Source organism: Chiloscyllium plagiosum, chromosome 13 (genome assembly GCF_004010195.1).
Source record: "Chiloscyllium plagiosum isolate BGI_BamShark_2017 chromosome 13, ASM401019v2, whole genome shotgun sequence".
Taxonomy (NCBI): Eukaryota; Metazoa; Chordata; class Chondrichthyes; order Orectolobiformes; family Hemiscylliidae; genus Chiloscyllium; species Chiloscyllium plagiosum.
In genome coordinates this window covers 43,014,011-43,033,708 of record NC_057722.1, presented here as the reverse complement: position 1 = coordinate 43,033,708, position 19,698 = coordinate 43,014,011, and positions in this window count along the sequence as shown.

Here is a 19,698-nt window from a genome sequence, read left to right as displayed (position 1 = left end):
CCCTCTGCCCATCAGTCTGTCCTTACAATAGCACGTGTAGCCTTGAATATTCATTTCCCAGGCCCTATCCACTTAAAGCCACATCTCAGTTATCCCCACAATATCGTATCTGCCAATTTCCAAAAGAACCTCAAGCTCATCCATCTTATTTCTAATGCTTTGTGCAGTCATGTATAGTATTTTTAATTTAGTACTGCCCTCACCCTTCCCATCAACTCCTATTTCACTCAACCTTTCTGAGTTTTCTGCCTCATTGATACAGTTGTCTTTCTTGACTTCCCTTGTTCTAACTTTCCCTTCAATTTCCTTCTTAAACATCCAGTTTGTCCTCTTCCCCCGGCTACTTAGTTTAAACGCAGCTGTATTGCAGTAGCAAACCTGCCTGCCAGAATGCTGGTCCCTAACCTATTGAGGTGCAAATCGCCTCTCTTGTAAAATTTATGTTTACCACAAAACATACCCCAGTGATCCAAGAATTTAAATCCTTGCTTCCTGCACTAGTTCCCCAGCCACATGTTCAAGTCCATTATCTCCCTGTTTCTGGCCTCACCAGCCTGAGGAACTGGAAGCAAACCCGAGATAACCACCCTGGGCGTCCTGCTTTTCAGCCTTCTTCCTAGTTCTCCGAAGTCCCGCTGTAGTATGTTCCTCTTCTTCTTCCCGACATCATTTGTGCCGACATGTACCACCACCTCTGGCTCTTCACCTTCGTCCTTGAGGATTTCCTGCACTCTGTCTGTGATGTCTTTAACCTTGGCACCAGGAAGGCAACACACCATCCTTAAGTCCTGCCTGCTGCCACAAAAACTCTGGTCAGTTCCTCTTACTATGGAGTCCCCTATTACCATAGCTCTGTGCGATGTCCGACTCTTCCGCTCTGCCTCTGCACCAACTTTTGATTGACAGAGCTGGCTGCCTAGTGGACAGGCAATGTCATCTGTCTCTACTGTTTCCAAAAGATTCAACTTGTTGCTGACAGGTATTTCCCCCGGGGTCTCTTGCACCTGTCTCCTCTCTGTCTTCCTTAATGTCTGCTCTCTTCTGCTCTCTTCTGGTAGATTGGTGTAATAACCTCGCTGAAGGTCTTGTCCAGAAAGATCTTGTTCTCTCGGATGAGCCTAAGGTCCTCGAGTTCTTTCATCAGTGCTGCAATATGCTCGGTCACTGGCTGAACGTGCACACACTTTCCACACTTATACGAGCCAGACACACCAGAGTCATTGACCTCCCACATCAAGCACGTAGCGCACTGAACCAGCTTGGCAGTCATGTCTTCATCCTCTTCAACTGTGGCGTAACCACTTCACTCAACCTCCTTGTCAAAGACTCCTGAGCTAAAGCCTCACTCTTCAATCCACAGGAACTTCCTTGGACCCTCTTTTTGGGGCAAGTCTGTGGACTTTTAATTTAGGTTAGAGAAGGAGGGAGGGAGGGAGGCCCTACTTTGTAGGTCCTGGGGTCTAGAACACACCCACTCTCATAACAATCACTTACCTTCCCAACCAGCTTTGCACTCTGCCTTCACTTCTGCCCAGCTCCTGCCGCTCTCTGATGCGAAAGACACAAAACTGCAATTGATATTGTTAAAAAGACCAGGTCCCTAATTTTCAGGGAGGGTAATATGTTCACCAGCCAACATATTTTCAACTATTCACACTTCTCCTTAGCACCCACTCAACATTTATCTCCATCCCAGTTTACTATCAGCAATTCCTCTAATTGTCCCTCCTTTCTCTCTCTCTTTCTCTCTCTCTCTCTCTCTCTCTCTAGGCACCATCTCATTTAGTCTACTCACTCTTTCTCAACCAATTCCCTCAGTACACCATCATCAGTATAAATACCACCATTTCCAATTGCTTTCAGTTCTGATGAAGGGTCACTGGATTTGAAACATTAACTCTGTTCTTCTCTCTTCTGAGAGAGCTGAGGAATTGCTGGAGACCCGCCTCATTGTGCCAGAGATGAGGGTTTGATCCCAGCCTCAGGCGACTGTCTGTGTGGAGTTTGCACATTCTCCTCATGTCTTTGTGAGTTTTCTCTGGGTGCTCCTGGTTTCCTCCCACAGTCCAAAGATGTGCAGGTTAGGTGAACTGCCCATGTTAAATTGCCCATAGTGTTCAGGGATGTGTAGGTTCAGTCATGGGAAATGTAGAGTGATAAGATGGGGGAATGTGTCTGGGTGGGATACCCTTCAGGAGGTGGGTGTAGACTTATTGGGCTGCGTAGCCTGTTTCTGCACTGTGGGGATTCTATTGTTTCTGTTTTTGTTCCTTCGTCTCAATAACAGTTACACACATTGTTTTCTTTACTTTACATCAATATATATTTATGACTGTAGTTGAACAAACCTCAGTCATGATCGCATCGAGGAAACAAAGATATCTCATATGTTGCCTCTTGGTGGTATTAGGTAGAAGAATTGTCCCTTGAAGCTTTCAGTGGATATGGCCTCCTGATCATTCATTTAAATGGGACTGTTCCAAAGTATTCGAAAACAAACTACCCTTCTTGAAAATTGGGTCCTGGTCCTTTTAACAATATCAGTGCAGGGCCCATTTTGCAGTTTCATGCTTGATGTGAGCAGTGGCAAGGTTGCCTAACACATTCCATACCTAAATTTGTGCTCCAAGCAATATCTCAGTGGTTTGGATTATATGACTTCAGGATAGAATCAATTCAAAGTTCACCAGAATATGCAGCAGATGCCCATCTTTGTGTCCTTCTTAGGCCATGTGGGTGAAATTGGCAGTGAGGTTCAGACAGGTGGAGCAGTGCAATGTCTTCTTGGCAGCATAACACACAGCAGAAGGTGAGGCAGTTTTGCACCCAGCGTCTTCTGCTTTGGTTTCCTTTGACCTTCAAGTTTTCCATATCTTTTCATTAAAATTTGATTGTTGGACTAACATTTTGCTAAATATGTCCCAAGCTATCATAGTATTCAAATATTTACTATTCCATAGTGAGAAGCTTTTCATTTAAGGTTAACACCTTAAACGTTATCATTTGATTTTGTTATGTTTATCATGTAATTTATTGTACCTTGTTTTATTTGTTTTTGTGATATGTGTGTTGCTAAAGTTTATTTCCCATGCATCATTACCCTTGAGATGGTGGGTCACATCCTTGAAGAGCTGCTGCCTGGTAATTCCCATTATTTGACAATGGTCATAATTAGACTCAGAAATCCAGATTTTTAAAACTGAACTTAAGTTCCACCATCCATCATGGAATTGAACCCAGGTTATTAGTGTATTACCCAGGCCTCTGGTTTAATAGTCTAGCAATAATACCACGAGGCTATCAACTCATCTAAATTCACCATACTTCATATGAATGAATAATTCTTACTTTCAAAACAACACAGTGATAATAGGGTACATGCATAGCCTGATAAATTGTTGAAGCTAGTCCAATGGTCATCATAGGCTCCTAATTTTTCCCTTTTCTTTTCAGATGCTATAATTTTGGAAAGTTAATTACTGCAGTATTAGTAACTGAATAGAAATTTAATGCTACATCATAAATATTATGAAAAGCCTGTTTTTAAGAGACCCATCTGCCAACATCGGGTACAAGGAATAGTTTGGTTCAAGCACAACTCTTCCATATTATTGCTGAGTTTCCATCGGAACTGACATGTTTTGCAGTTCCCAGTTTCTTCAGAGACTTCTTGATATTACAAAGAGTGAATTGAATTATTTAATTGATGGGGACCTCATGAAGGGGGCGAGATGGTTGATTGACTTTAAGTGATTATGATTGAAAATATCTCAGCCTTGTCTTTTACACTCACACCCTTGTCTCTGCTGTCATTGAGGTATGATTTGGGTCATTGAGGTAAGGGTTTTGAAGGAGCTGCTTCTACCTGTTGGTTGTTTAATTGCTCATTTTGGCAGGACTGCAGAACATTCATCTGATCCATTGCTTATGGGATTATTTACTAACATGCATGTAGTCCAATTCTGTGTCTTCACGATGCTGACTCCTCATTAATAGGTACATCTGGTGCTGTTCCTTGTATGTTGAAATATTGAAATAGGATTGATCTCCTGGCTTAATAGTAATGCTACAGACTCTTGTGAAATGCAGTTCTCCTGCTGATGTTTCACAGTACCAGGCAAATAACCAGTCTTGAGTTGCAAGATCTGCCCTGAATCTATCCCATTTAGCACTTTGTGATATGTGTCCTCAGTACGAAGATAGAACATCACCTACACAAGGACCATGCAGTGGTCATTCTTATGAAAATGTCGTGGACGCATCTATGACAAGTAGACTAATGAGACGAAAGTCAAGTAGAGTTTTCCCTCATGTTGGCCCTCTCACTACTTGCTACATACCTTGTCTAGAGGCTGTCCTTCAGAATTCGGTCAATTCAGTCAGTATTAGTGTTACTAAACTAAACCTAAGCTGTCATTGTTGATGCTATGAGAGTTCATGGGGTTCACTTTCAATGTTGAGGACTTCCAGGATCTGACCTTCCGAGTGCATGAATGATGATGAAAGAATCTAAGATGTAGACTGAAAGGCAGGCTTTAGTGAGCATGACTGCATCAAGGTAATGGTCATTATGTAATACAGCTCTCTTCATTCTGTCACAAACCCACGGATGCTAGTGAGGAGGATTTTATAGGGTCACGTCCTTTGACTACAGCAGTTGAGAAGTCATTTGGGGTTGTACAGGACATTTGTGAGGCCTTGTCTGGAATACTGTTTCCAGTTCTGGTCACTCAGTTATAGGAAATATATTATTAAGCTGGAGAGGGTTCAGGAGAGATTTACCAGGATGCTGCCAGGTATGGAAGGCATGTATTATGAAGTAAGACTGAATAGGCTGGGACTTCTGTTTTATTGGAGTGAAGGAAGTTGAGGGGTGACCTTATAGACATTTATAGAATAATGAATGGTATAGAGTTAACGGTAGTTGTCTTTATTCTAGGATGGGATTTTAAAGATTAGGGGGCGTATTTTTAAGGTGAGAGGAAAGAGATGAGGGGCAAAACTTTTAAAAAGGGGGTGAGTCATTTGCGGAATGAACTTCCTGAGGAAATGGTGTATGTGGGTACAATTACAACATTTAAAAGACATTTGGATAAGTATGTAAATAGGAAAGGCTTGGAGGGACATGGGCCAGGAATAAGCAGGTGGGACTAGTTTAGTTTTGGATTATGTTTGGCATGGAGTGGTTGGACCAAAGGGTCTGTTTCCAAGTAGTATGACTCTATGAGTCTGTAACTGGACTTTGTGTATCTTTGTTGTGTGTTCAAATCATTTCCTAATATTGATTGCAGGCAGTGCAGCCATTTTCATTCTTGTATCTTTGTTGTGGTTTGATGCAATCGTGAAGTTTGTCAGATTATTTTAGGGGACTGTAAAGGGTTAACCGTATTGCTATGAGTCTGGAGTCACACTTGGCTGATTTCCACTTTCTGGAAGGCATCTATGAAACAGGTGCATTTTTATGACAAAACAAATAGTTTCATGGTCAACATTACTGATGCCAGATCCAGCTTTTTCTTTTCATGAACTAAATTTAAATTCCCTTGTTGCCAATGTGGGATTTTAAACTCATGTCTCTGGAACATTAGTCCAGATGTCTAGGTTTCTCATCCAGTTACAAATCCAACGTTCTGTCATGCCCATCTGATTAGCACAGAGCAGGGAAAGGTGGGATAACTATTGATTAAATATGCCCCAATGATAGTTCTCTTTCAATAAGATTAATCTCTCTGGTCAATAATTATTTTAAAACATTTACACTGATATATCACTTGGAACTGAAATAACTCTACAGAGGCCAGTACCTCATCACCAAGTCACCCTTTATTTACATGTGTATTGGCCTGGCTTCATCAGACCCAGCTCTCAGAGTGAACAGAATCACTGACACTCCTGTTTTTTTAAATTCTCTTCCACCAGGAAGAAAGGAAACACCCAAGTGGCCAGTGACAAGCAATGCCTCTCACATCAAAGGGCAATGCTGTGTAATCAAACAGTGAAGGGGAGGGCAGGGATTAAATCAAAATAGAATTGGAGGGGGAAATAATGCACTCCACTCCCTGTGGCGCGCACCTCTCCCTGAACAACTCCAGGGTGTTGGTGGTCACCGCATACTCCTTCTCCAGAGACACCCGGGCTCTAACTTAACTGCCGAAGAGGGGCAGTCAGTCAGCCCTAACAACCCCCTCCATGGCCCACTGCCTGGACCTATTTATGGCCAGTTTGGCCAGGCCCAGGAGCAGAACCACGAGGAGGTCTTTAGACCTGCCCTCCCCCCTCCATACCGGGTGTCCAAAAATCAGGAGCGAGGAACTGAAGTGCAACCAAAAGCAGAGGAGAAGGTTTTTGAGGAAATCAAAAAGGGAGTGCAAATGCCCACACCCAATATATACATGGTCCAAGGATTCCACAGCACCACAGAACAAGCAGTTGGGCTGGGAGTCCGTGAGCCACCGCAATCTGCGGTTGCAGGGGACCGCTGCGTGCAGCACCCTCCATCCCAGATCCCCGGGAGAAAGGGGGAGGACTCCCGCGTAGAGAGCCCTCCACTAGGGATCCCCACTGCCCAGTGGCAAATGGGCATGCCAAGACGTGTCTGGGCGGTGGATGAAGGAGAAGAGGTGGACGGTGTGCAGCAGCAGTCGATACAGGGCCCGCCTTTTTACGTCCTTAAAAGGGACAAAATCAAAAATTCCGGAGGCAGCTCAGGTTGTGGGGCACAGGTTCCCGGGGGAAGTACGGGACCTTGGGGCCAATGTGAAACTCCATCCGGGCAAGGGTAAGCGCAGACGGGATTCCACCGCACACCTGAGCATCTTCCAACTGGTGCACTACATCAGGTCTGAGCACCATTGTTTTAAGGCATTGGATGGCAGTGCCATGTAGCAGACGTCTACCGCTGCCCTGCTTGCTATACCCTGTGGCAGCGTCCAGCCCAGGCCCCCGCCACACTCCTGTTTTTTTTTTCTTTTTTTTAAACTCCTGTTTATTTTTTTTAACCCCTACATTACCGCCTAACTGTGGTAGTGCTTATTGCTTTCCCCATCACCCATGTTGTATGTGTGCAGGTGTGAGACACAGTGAAAGACACAAAGTGTCCACCACCAGGAAGACAAGAAACACCCAAGTGGCCAGTGACAAGCAGTGCCCTTCACATCAACACACTCCTTTTTTCTTCATTTTTTATTCTTATTTTACCCCCACACTACCGCCTAATTGCGGTAGCATTTCTGTTTTTATCTGTAAGCCAGGGCTCCCTGACTGGACCATATTAATAGCCCCAATGAACTCAATGATGTCCATTTAGCTGACCTTGTTACAATCACAACAATGACCTTATGATATTCCAGTGTTTTACAGCCAAAAAAAAACTAGGGCAGAATTTTCTGGTCACAAAGGAAGCAAGAAGAATGATAGGCAGGGGTACTTAATTTGGTGAGGGATAAAAACTCTGATTCTCGCTAATGGCATAAATAACCCTGACTACAGAAAACCTATCTGCATGCATTTATATCTAATTAAAAGCACATATTGCTGTAATTAAGTGATCTTCCCTAATTAACTTCGATTCAATCAAGAAAGCTGATCTTTCAAGTACTTGACCACGTATGACAGGCATGTACCTGAGTGAATCTCATTTCTTCCTGGTCTTCAGGTATGCGTTTGTTGTTTTATTCTTATAATGATACATAGGTGAATGATCAATCCACTTACTCAAAACGGGGCAGGGTGAGGTGGGGGGTTGGTTGGCTGTGTCCCTGGATAGGCTGAAGCAAAAGCAACTATGTGGGGAGAAAGGCCAATGTTACAAAGATGGACCCCTGTCCATAGAAGGGGTAGAGATTTGTCTCAACATGGAATGGGAACTCTCCTGGCAGGAGTTGGGCAATCTCTGTTTAGGGGCATTTTATGTCCTTGATCAAAGCAAAGACCTTGCAACAGTTTCTGACCTTTCCTGAGGCATCTTGTGTGATGGCTGGCAAGGCACATTGCTGTCTAGGACATGGCTCTTGGTATGAGAATCGCACACTTAGTGATGCGTCTGTCTTTATTGGGTAGCAGACAGTATGTTTACAGTCACAGTAAGGAGCTGGATCTAGTAGGGTGATGGTTTAAAGGTTATGTTTGGGGAGCATATGGTCTCATGCAAGGGGCACGGTCCTGACTGGTGATGGTGTAGGCGGTCTCAATGATGGGAGGGTCAAGAGAACTTTGGGATCTGAATCACTTTGGGTCAAGTGTCAAAATGGAGAAGCTAATGAAAATATGAATGACTTTGGTGGAAGATTGCAAGGTTTAATGGGTTACAAGGATTACAAGGTTCTTTAGGAGACTAACTAAAACATTAATGGGTGATGGGGAAGTGTCAAACATCCATTTTAACAATAAAAGTACATGTCCAAAATCTCTTCTGCTTTTGAAAATGCAATATCCAAAGTAAGAGGAGAGGAGTTAAAACATCGAATTTTTGGCTAACTGGAAGGGTATCCTATAACTTTGCAGTCCAGTGGATGGAAAATCTGATCAGCTGGGTGCTATTTCCAATGCACCAGCATAGCTCCCAACTCATGGTATCCATTTTTATGAGATTCATGAAATCATTGTGCTAGAGCACACTGTGGGCTGTATGCAATCTCATGATGTCTGAAAAAATGGATGCACCTTTGGAGTAATGGAATTAGATGATATCCACAAGGGACAGCACTGATGCAGGGTAACCTTCTCAAATTCTGAAAGCTCTATCCAGTCAAGGGGAAGGATAGGGAATAATGGGGGTAGGCATGTTGGCAGGTCTGTCATGCTAAGCCAAGTTTACAAAAGCTTCCCTGCAACAATTCTGAAAGAAAGATATTTATTGTCCATGGAAAAGTGCACTGATGTGCTTTCAGTAGCACAGCCAATGAGCACTGACTCCATACACTTTGCTCACTCTGATCTGCTGCCAGCAATGGATCATTGGTAGAGGAGACATTGAGAGGCAGGAACACCTTTGGAAAGTGCTGAGATGATGTATCTGGGCATCTGACTAATACTTCTCCTGCCTGTGGTGACACTTGGCACACTCCTAACACTTTGAGATGAAGACATGCCACCTGGAAAGAGCTTAAGGTGCCTCATTGCCTTCCTGGCCCCAGCTATTTACAATTTACAAATTACCTGGATGAGGAGAAAGTGAAGAAGGGCTCATGCCCGAAACGTCGATTCTCCTGCTCCTTGGATGCTGCCTGACCAGCTGCGCTTTTCCAGCAACACATTTTCAGCTCGTACCTGGATGAGAAACCAAGCACAAATATTTCCAACTTTGTAGATAACACAAAACTGGAGAATGTTGTGAGTATTGAGGAGGATCCAAGAAGGCTTCAAGGTGATTTGGACAAGTTAAGTGAGTGGGCAAACACATGGCATGTGCAATACAATGTGACTAAATGTGAAGTTATACACTTTGGCGTGAAAAACAGGAAGATATACTATTATTTAAATAGTGAAATCTTGGGAAGTATGGATGTAGAAAGGGATCTAGGTGTCATTCTACAAATTACCTCACTCAAAGAGTAGAGAACCTATGTATTCTCTACCACAGAACTCACTGAATATATTCAAGAAACGGCTAGATACCTGTTAGATTTTAAATGAATCATGGAGTATGGGTCAAAACTGGGCATATGGCATTGAGATAGAGGACTAACCATGATCATATTGAATGGCAGAGTAACCTCTAAGGACTTAATGGCCTAATTTTATTCCTAGTTTCTACATTTCTGAGTCTGTGCCTTGCCTTTGATGCTGAGCATCTATGGCTATAGTGATGGAGTACAGGTTCAGCACAAATCTGGCAGCCATCAAGTGATCTACTGGATCTTGGTATTAAAGAAGGCTGGCAACTTTTCCTTGGAGGCAGCTGAATGCTCGCATGCCGGAGAAATGACAGCATTCAGAACTTGAACAGTCTCCTCCTGTCTTTTGCTGTAATGTCAAGAGGGGTTCTGGCAGCACGACCTGATGGTGCCCTGTCTGTCTCTGTACGTATGTGCCTGTTATGGCTGAGTGCAGAGGCGTATGGGGCTTGTGGGTGCCTGTTCTTCAGCAGTCTTCTAATTGCTCATTTGTCAGCTGTGGACTCGATTCAGTGATAAACTAACCAGATTGTGAGTCTATTGTAGATAGAGGGCCGACAGAGTTGCATGTCTCTGTGCTGGTGGAGGTGCAGGTGAATCTGTGCCAGTGCTAGTGTGCGCTCTTAGGTTTCAGGGACATGATCTTCAACGTTGGTGATGCCTTATGCTTTATCTCTAGTGGATGCTGGTAACTGTAGTGGGGAAAAGGAAGAATTAATTGCTGAACAATACGGTCTCTTATTGAGACAAATATTTGACACTGCCTGTATATCTGTGAACAGCAGAGTACACGTTTCCTCACTGGTTTCTTGTGACATTCTTATCTCACTATCAGCACAGAAATGGTCACAGGCCTCCCCTACCGACTCTAAAGTCTGCTCTTTGTATGGCATGAAAATTCATATATCCAGCAACTTTCCTCTGTTCAGCGGCCTCACTCTCCTGCTGTCCTGCAAACACAAAAATAAGGATTGAGTGTGATTGCGATAGGTATTTGAGTACTTTGAGAATGTATAACCATGCCAGCTCCTGAGCCCAATCCAATAAATGACTTGGATGTGCACTACTTGTGAAAAGCTGCAGCACTGACAGTGTGACATGACTGTCAACGTTTTAGCGCACATCATCCATGAGGTACTGAGGCTTGCAGGCAAAATGCCTGTGAGGTGTGTGTATGTGTGTGTGTCTGTCTGTCTGTGTGTGTGTGTTTGTGCATGCGCGCGCACGCATGCATTGGCACAGTTAGACTGATGAGTGTCAGCTTGTATTGAGAGTACAACATCATCACTTACTGTGGTGGTGCCTAGGCAATTATGCATCCTCTTTCTGTACTTGAACTGAGTCCTCTTGTGTGGGCCAGAAGTGCTTGCTCCACACTGCCTACTGCTTCCTACTGCTGTCACTAGGGAAGACAGCCTCCCTTCTTTCAAGGGTAGCCTGAAGCAGACAGACAATCTAATGAGATCTTGCTGAAGTGGTGTACTGTTTCTGCATGTTGTGAACATCTCCAGGGGCTGAATGTGGGTGTCCAGCTATTCAGCGATTTTGAGGTACCCTTTAAATCTGACATCTGAACCTTCAATACTGGAAGGTTCTAGTTTGTTGTGGGACTCTTCTGCCTTACTGCTCCATAAAATATATCAGTCAACTTACAAACAACTGGTAGGTATAAAGTGATGAGCTGAAAACCACAGCATCACATGAGAAAACGCACCTCAGACCTGAGTGTCACTAACAACCTCTAACGTGCCTGATGCAGTACTTAGAATCCATAATGGAACATTCCAGCTATTGTCACACTTGAAAGGTATGAACATGAAAGCCATTTTGCAGAAAAAGCTCCCACAAATGTCATGTGATAATGAACAGATAATCCATTTTAGTGAATTTGATTGAGGATTAATCCTCACTAAGCCACTCAGTATAACTGCCATGTTCTTCTTCCAAATAATGGCATAGGATCTTTTGCATCTGTTAAGAAGATAGGTGGAGTCTCAGATTATGATTCATCTGAAATATAGAACATCTATTATCTGTCATTGAATACCTAACTGGAGTAACAGTTTAAATTTTGTTCTGAATCCTTTGGAGTGGGACTTAAACCATAACTTTGTAACTAAGACAGCAGAGTATTGCTGACATTGTCATTGACTGATTAATTAATATTTAGGCCCTTTATTTTTGTTCTTAAGTTATTAACTTTGGCACCCTGATCAGCTTTCCAAAAGGATTAATATTTATGTATTGTTTAACAATATTTATTCATGCTGAATCAGCAAAAATGGAGAGCACTCATACATCTGTGATATGGAAGGAATTGCTATGTGTTTCATTTTCATGTGGATTCAGAGAACTGGAGACTACAAATTGACATCAATTAAAGAATAAAACCTGAAATTAAACAAAAACATATGTTAACTTGAGCTACCGGTCTTCCTGCCTAATGATCCAAAAAATGATCTCTCTAGAAACTTAAGTCACGACAGTTCAAATAATCACAAGAGCAGATTTCTTTTAATTGTAGTATTTGGCACTCTGCCCCAATGTACATTATTTAAAACAAATACCTAAGACATTGGGAACAAAGACCCCCCCAAAAAATGAACACCTCTGAAAGCAATCATGTAGGGAATGTACCTGTTCATATTGACTGGCAAACAGAGTATGTCTTAGATGTCCACAGAGAATCCCAATCCAATATGGTGATCTGTAGCATGTGATTCAGAACAGGTATATGCCTCTTTACCACCAAAAAATTTCAAAACTAAAGGCTTGAAGCCGCTACACTGCACAATTTGATTTCCCAATTCATGTCATAGAGTATAGAGTCATAGAGATGTACAGCATGGAAACAGACCCTTCGGTCCAACTCGTCTATGCCGACCAGATATCCCGAACCCAATCTAGTCCCACCTGCCAGCACCCAGTCCATATCCCTCCAAACCCATCCTATTTATATACCCATCCAGATGCCTTTTAAATGTTGCAATTGTACCAGTCTCCAACACTTCCTCCGGCAGATCATTCCATATACGTACCACTCTCTGCGTGAAAAAGTTGCCCCTAAGGTCCCTTTTATATCTTTCCCCTCTCACCCTAAACCTATGCTCTCCAGCTCTGGATTCCCCCACACCAGGAAAAAGACTTTGTCTATTTATCCTATCCATGCCCCTCATAATATTGTAAACCTCTATAAGGTCACTCCTCATCCTCCGACGCTCCAGGGAAAACAATCTCTCCCTGTTTAGCCTCTCCCTTTAGCTCAAATCCTCCAACCCTGGCAAAATCCTTGAAAATCTTTTCTGAACCATTTCAAGTTTCACAACATCATTCCGATAGGAAGAAGACCAGAATTGCACGCAATATTCCAACAGCGGCCTAACCAATGTCCTGTACAGCCGCAAAATGACATCCTAATCCCTGTATTCAATACTCTGACCAATAAAAGAAAGTGTACCAAACGCCTTCTTCACTGTCCTATCTGCCTGCAACTCCACTTTCTAGGAGCTATGAACCTGCACAAAAGAGTTTCACAATTGATTGAGTGACTGAGTGTGGGTGAGAGAGTGAGGCTGGGGAGTGTGTGGGTTGGGCTAAGTGAGCGAGTACATGTGCATGAATGAATGGGGTTGAATGAATGGGTGAGTTGGAATGTGAATAGCATGAGTTGTTCAATGGATGGATGAGGTGAGCATGTCTGAGCTGGTCATGCATCCACACTTCCCTGTCCTCAGAACTCCACATTAACCTATCAACAAAGTGGGCTGGCTTCGGAGGAAAACCCAGGCTGAGAGGCAACCTGTTTCTGATCACTATTTTACAGTGAATTCTACCAAGGCCAGCTTAGACTGTGCCTTGCCAAAGGTAAACCAAGATCAGTGTTACTAAAATAAAATCTGAAATTGCTGGAGAAACTCAACAGTACTGGCAGTTTGTGTGGAGAGTCAAAAAAACAGTGTTAAGGTTTTGAGTCCACTGTAAGTCTTCCAAAGTTAACATTGGGAGGAGGGGTCAACATACCACTGTCAAAAAGACTCTTGCCATGTCTGACCTATCCAAACAAAAGAGCTGCCATGGTCACCTGACCAAACCTCCATGACTGACTGGCTCAACCACTGAGCAGGGTTAGTCCCAACGAATATACTGAGACTTAGTGGGATGGAGAGAAGAAGATGACCTATTGAGGGCATGAGCGCTAATACATTGTAATTAACTTTGCATTTTTGTATAAATGTCGCAGATTTTACCTTACATCTGGTTGTTAGTCTCTCTCTCTCTCTGTCTCTCTGTCTCTCTCTGTAGCTGAATAGCATTGTGACAGTATCAGGCATCTGTCCTGGCCACAGATGAAGCTCCATAGATGAAGGTCTATGCTGAGAGCCTGATGCATCCTCTGGATGCTCTGTGAGCTCTTTAGCCAAAGGCTTGCAGCCTCTTCCTTAATGTAACAGTCACCCTCCCAAAGATCCAAATCCTTTTCTTGTAGCTCTTTGCATAAACCCCATAGGCTTCACACTGCCTCATAGCCACACCCAACTGATTCATGAGTGCACACCTGTCCACATTTCTGCCAGCCCCCAGAGCACACATTTGAAGCAACCACACTAGGCGTGGTCATTCCCTGCCAAGGACTTCCATTGAAGCCAGGCTGCGCCTGACTGGACATAGGAGAAAGAAATTTACAAGGGACCTGAGGGGCACCTTTTTCATGCAGAGGGTGGTGCGTGTTTGGAACGAGCTGCCAGAGGAACGGGTGGCGCAGTGGCACAGTGGTTAGCACTGCAGCCTCACTGCGCCAGAGACACGGGTTCAATTCCCGCCTCAGGCGACTCTCTGCGTGGAGTTTGCACATTCTCCCCGTGTCTGCGTGGGTTTCCTCCGAGTGCTCCGGTTTCCTCCCACAATCCAAAAATGTGCAGGTTAGGTGAATTGGCCATGCTAAATTGCCCCTAGTGTTAGGTGAAGGGGTAAATGTGGGGGAATGGGTCTGGGTGGGTTGTGCTTCGGCAGGTCGGTGTGGACTTGTTGGGCCGAAGGGCCTGTTTCCACACTGTAATCTAATGTTAGGAAGTGGTGGAGGTTAGTATTATTACATTTAAAAGGCATCTGAAAGGATACATGAATAAGAAGGGTTTAAAGGGATATCGGCCAAATGCTGGCCTCTTCTGCATTACCCCCTTCTTATCATGCTTTACCATATCCCCTCCTTACAGATGCTGTTGCAGCACACCCCACCACCTTCACAATTGTCATTTCCCTTTCCCCTCAGCTTCAGGTGCCCAGTCCTGAATACTAAAGTGGAGAGTCTGATTCTTTTTCCAACAACAACCCTTGACTCTCACCCCTCACCCCTGATGTTCTGGTCTATTCTGGGATATCCCAGCAATTGCAAGTTAGTCTGTACAGAGTAAGTAAGAGAATGAGGCCAGAATCAGATGTGAGAGGTATCACCAAAGAGGGTAAGCAGTTCATTTGGCAAGTTAGATAAGTTGTAATAAGAAAACTTGCTCAGCCTTATGAAGAGAAACCTTCCATGAAACTGCTTTTTAACTAAAAAAAATGTAAGATTCAGCCCAAAGTGATAATATAAGTTGACCTGTTTTTTAACATTTGTTCTCCAAACTAGGATGTCCAAACATGTTTTATTAAAACCTTGCATCTACGGTAGAGTAGTATGCTTGAACATATTAGCTCCTGTGGCAAGAGGTCCAATGTGTTTGTGTTAACTGATGGTGTAAAACAAGGATGTATCGTAACTCCCCAACATTTCAATCCCTTGTAGTGCAATGGTTAAGAATGCCACCAGAGACATTACATTCTCTTCTGGGAAGTTCTTTGAGCACCTCCAAAAACAAGGAATCTACCACTGGTAGTCATGGAGTCATAGAGGAAACAGACCCTTCGGTCCAACTCATCCATGCTGACCAGATATCCTAAACTGATCTCATCTCATTTGCCAACATTTGGCCCATATTCCTCTGAACCCTTCTTACTCATGTACCTAGCCAGATACCTTTTAGATATTATAATTATATCTGTCTCCACTACTTCCTCTGGCAGCTCATTCCATACATGCACCACCCTCTGCATGGAAAAGGTGCCCCTCAGGTCCCTTCCAAATCTTTCTCCTCTCATCCTAAGCCTATGCCCTCTAACTTTGGACTCCCCCACCCTGGAGAAAATACCTTGTTTATTTATCTTATCCATATCCCTCATGACTTTATAAACCTTTATCAGGTCACCCAGATCTGAAACACTGACTTTGTTTCTGTCTCCACAAACTTTGCAGACTGATAAATATTTCCCACATTTTCTGTTGCTATGCCAATACTTACCAACAAATTTAGGACTTCAGAAATATTATAAGTGAATGTTAAAAAGTCCTTACTGTTACATTAACATCAAATGAAGGAAAGAAATAAATCAAAAACTTAATGATTTTCAATTTACTTATGTCACAAGTGCCACATTGTGTAAATGCTGTACCTAAAGCACAGTCTGTCACACTGAAACTATCACAGGCAATAGATGAGTATAGGAGGAATTTCCATTCTGTTGCTCCTGACACTTGCATTATACTTTCACTATACTAAAGTGAAAAGAGGAAGTAGTAAATGATAACTCCAAACAGCATAAGAGACACATTAGTTATAGATAGAACAAAGAGTGACAGAGACCTTTGAAATTAGTGCCAAATTAATGTTAAATGAGACTTGCAATCCTTTTTCTTGCTGGTAATGTAGTACACGTAGTATCAGATTACAGATGACTCCACTAGTACACATTGGTATATATGGGAAACAAATTGTACCTGTCTGTCACTAAGTAATCAGTTATATCATTGCTGCACCAAACTCGATTTTGGATTTAGAAAGACTAAAGCAGGAACCTATTTCTAAGTAATTTAAAGTGATTCCACTGAACGCATTCTCAGATAAGTGCCTTTGCATTTTACAACAGATTAAGCTCAAAACCTGTCAGCTTGTCCCAGAGCAATATTCACAACTTCAGACAAGTAGAATGGTAAAACATTTGTCAATAGTGCAGCTGCTTTGTCGCTCTCCAGTGAACTGAAAAAGGCTCGAAAAACTTATTTCGTACCTGAATTATATCTGCAGAATTATATCTATGATTAAGTATGTGCTACCATTGGTATTCCAATTGGATTGATTTCCCTTCTGGATTTTCACCATGTATAATATAATTAATATTATTTTGGCCATCTGTATTTGGAACTATCTCACAGGATTAGAACTTTCAAATGAGAAAATAATCACTTATCTATTCGATTATAAAACTGATTTATAATTAGAATTATCTGTGCTAATCAATGAAATAGAATTGCCTCAGGAGTATCACCTCAGAATGATACATGAACAGTCAGTTTTGATGCATGAAATACATTTTTGACTTCAATCTATCTCTCCTGAAATACTTTCCAGCTTAAATGTATTGAGTTAATAGAGCACTCCCATGAATTAAAAACATTGATCAAGACTTTTGATCCAGTCCCTCAGAGTTCCCGACACATCCTCATCCCATGTACTTCTCGTATAGGCAATGTCTACTGCTTTCCGAAGATACACAAAGCCAATATACCAGGACATCCCATCACATCAGACATTGGGACCCTGTGTGAGAACCTCTCAGGTTATGTTGAAGGCATCTTGAAACCCATTGTACAGGGGATCCCCAGCTTCTGTCACGGCACTGCAGATTTCTTACAGAAACTCAGCACCCACGGACCAGTCGAACCGAGAACATTCCTCATCACATTAGGAATTTCCGCACATTTCCGCACTCTACATCAGCATCCCCCACAATGATGGTATTGCGGCAACGGCCTCAGTACTCAATACCAACAACTGCCAATCTCCGAGCACCGTCCCACAACTCATCCGCTTTATCCTCAACCACAATATCTTCACCTTTGACAACCAGTTCTTCATCCAGACACATGGAACAGCCATGGGCACCAAGTTTGCACCCCAATATGCCAACATTTTCATGCATAGGTTTAAACAAGACTTATTTTCTGCAAAGGACCTCCAACCGACACTATACACCAGTAATATTGATGACATTTTCTTCCTCTGGACCCATGGTGAGGATTAATGGAAACAGTTACACAGTGACATTAATGAGTTTCATCCTACCATCAAACTCACCATGGACTACTCTTTACTATCTGTCTCATTCTTGGACACAGGCATCTCCATGAAGGATGGACACCTCTGCACCTCACTCTACGCAAACCTCAGGATAACCTCACGATGCTAAACTTCTCTAGCTTCCACCTGAAACATATTAAAACAGCCATCCCATACAGACAAGCCCTGTGTATTCACAGGATCTGTTCAGATGAGGAGGAACATGACGGGCACCTGAAGATGCTCAAGGATGCCCTCATAAGAACAGGGTACGATGCTCAACTCATCGACTGCCAGTTCCTACATGCCATAGTGAGAAACCATAATGACCTCCTCAGGACACAGACACAAGTTGCAACTGATAGGGTAACCTTCGTTGTCCAGTACTTCCCGGGAGCTGAATAGCATCTCGCCAAGACCATTCCCACGCCTCCACTTCTCACATTTAAACAACCGCCAAATCTTAAACAGATCATTGTTCACAGTAAATTGTCCAGCCTTCAGGACAACATCGACAACAACACCGTACAATCCTGTCCTGGCACCCGCTGCAAGACATGTCAGAGTGTCTACACGTTCACAATCATTAAATGTGGGATGCCTCCCACCACATACGTGGCAGATACTCATGTGACTCGGCCAATGTCATCTGTCTCATACACTGCAGGCAAAGATGCCCCGAGGCATGGTACAATTTCGAGACCAAGCAGACAAGGGATAAATGCTCACCGCACAATAATCGAGGTAAAAACAATGACTGCAGATGTTGGAAACCAGATTCTGGATTAGTGCTGCCTGAACTGCTGTGCTCTTCCAGCACCACTCATCCAGAACCACACAATAATCACCAGACAGAAGTGTTCCCTCCCAGTTGGAGAACACTTCAGTGTTCCGGGGTGACCATCCTCCAAGGTGGACTTCGGGACAGGTTGTCACGCAAAGTAGCCGAGCAGAGGCTGATAGCCAAGCCAAGTTCGGTACCCTTGGGGGCGGCCTCAACTGACATCTTGGGTTCATGTCACACTACAGATGACCCCACTGCACCAACACACACACACACCCTTTATCATACACAAGTTCTCTCCCATATGCACACTCATACAACCCCCACACTCACACCCACGCATGCACCCTCTCACAAATTTATACCCCATCACACTCATACACATACTTTACCAAACTTACACACACATTCTCTCACATGCACTCACACCCACACACATACACACATTCACTCTGTCTCTCTTGCATGCGCACACCTATAAGTTTATGGGGTGAAGCTGTACTTGCAGAATTATATTTTGTTCTGCTCAAAAATGTATAACATACAGCCAATCCATGTAAGATTCTGTAAATCCCACTTTAGAAATAAAACCAGTTTGACTCAAGATGGGAGTACAGATAGACTTTAACCTCACAACTTTAATGCATTGTCTGAGCTGAGGTGACACATTTTGTTGGAAAACCTGAAGTTATCTTGAGAATATGACTTAAAAGGAGTCCTGGGATTTACATGTTAATGAAACAAAACTAGCAAACCCATTCTAAAGGATTAATCTAAGTTTGTTTAATATATTTTAGCCACATGACACTGTAGCCTTTTGCTAAATTCTGTGTCTTATGGTCCTGCCCCACAACTGATGAAGAAGCAGTGTTTCAAAAACTAGCACCTGCAAATAAACCTGTTGGATGACAACGTGGTGTTGTGTGATTTTTAACTTTGTCCACTCCAGTCCAACACTGGCTCTTCCAAATCATAAATATATTGAGGCCGACACCCATGCTCAATCTATAGCAATGAAGCCTCAGTAGCCAGGTTGGGAGTGGTTGGCATTGTTAAGGGATGAAACTGTGTTGCTGGAAAAGCGCAGCAGGTCAGGCAGCATCCAAGGAGCAGAAGAATCAACATTTCGGGGATGAGCCCTTCTTCAGGA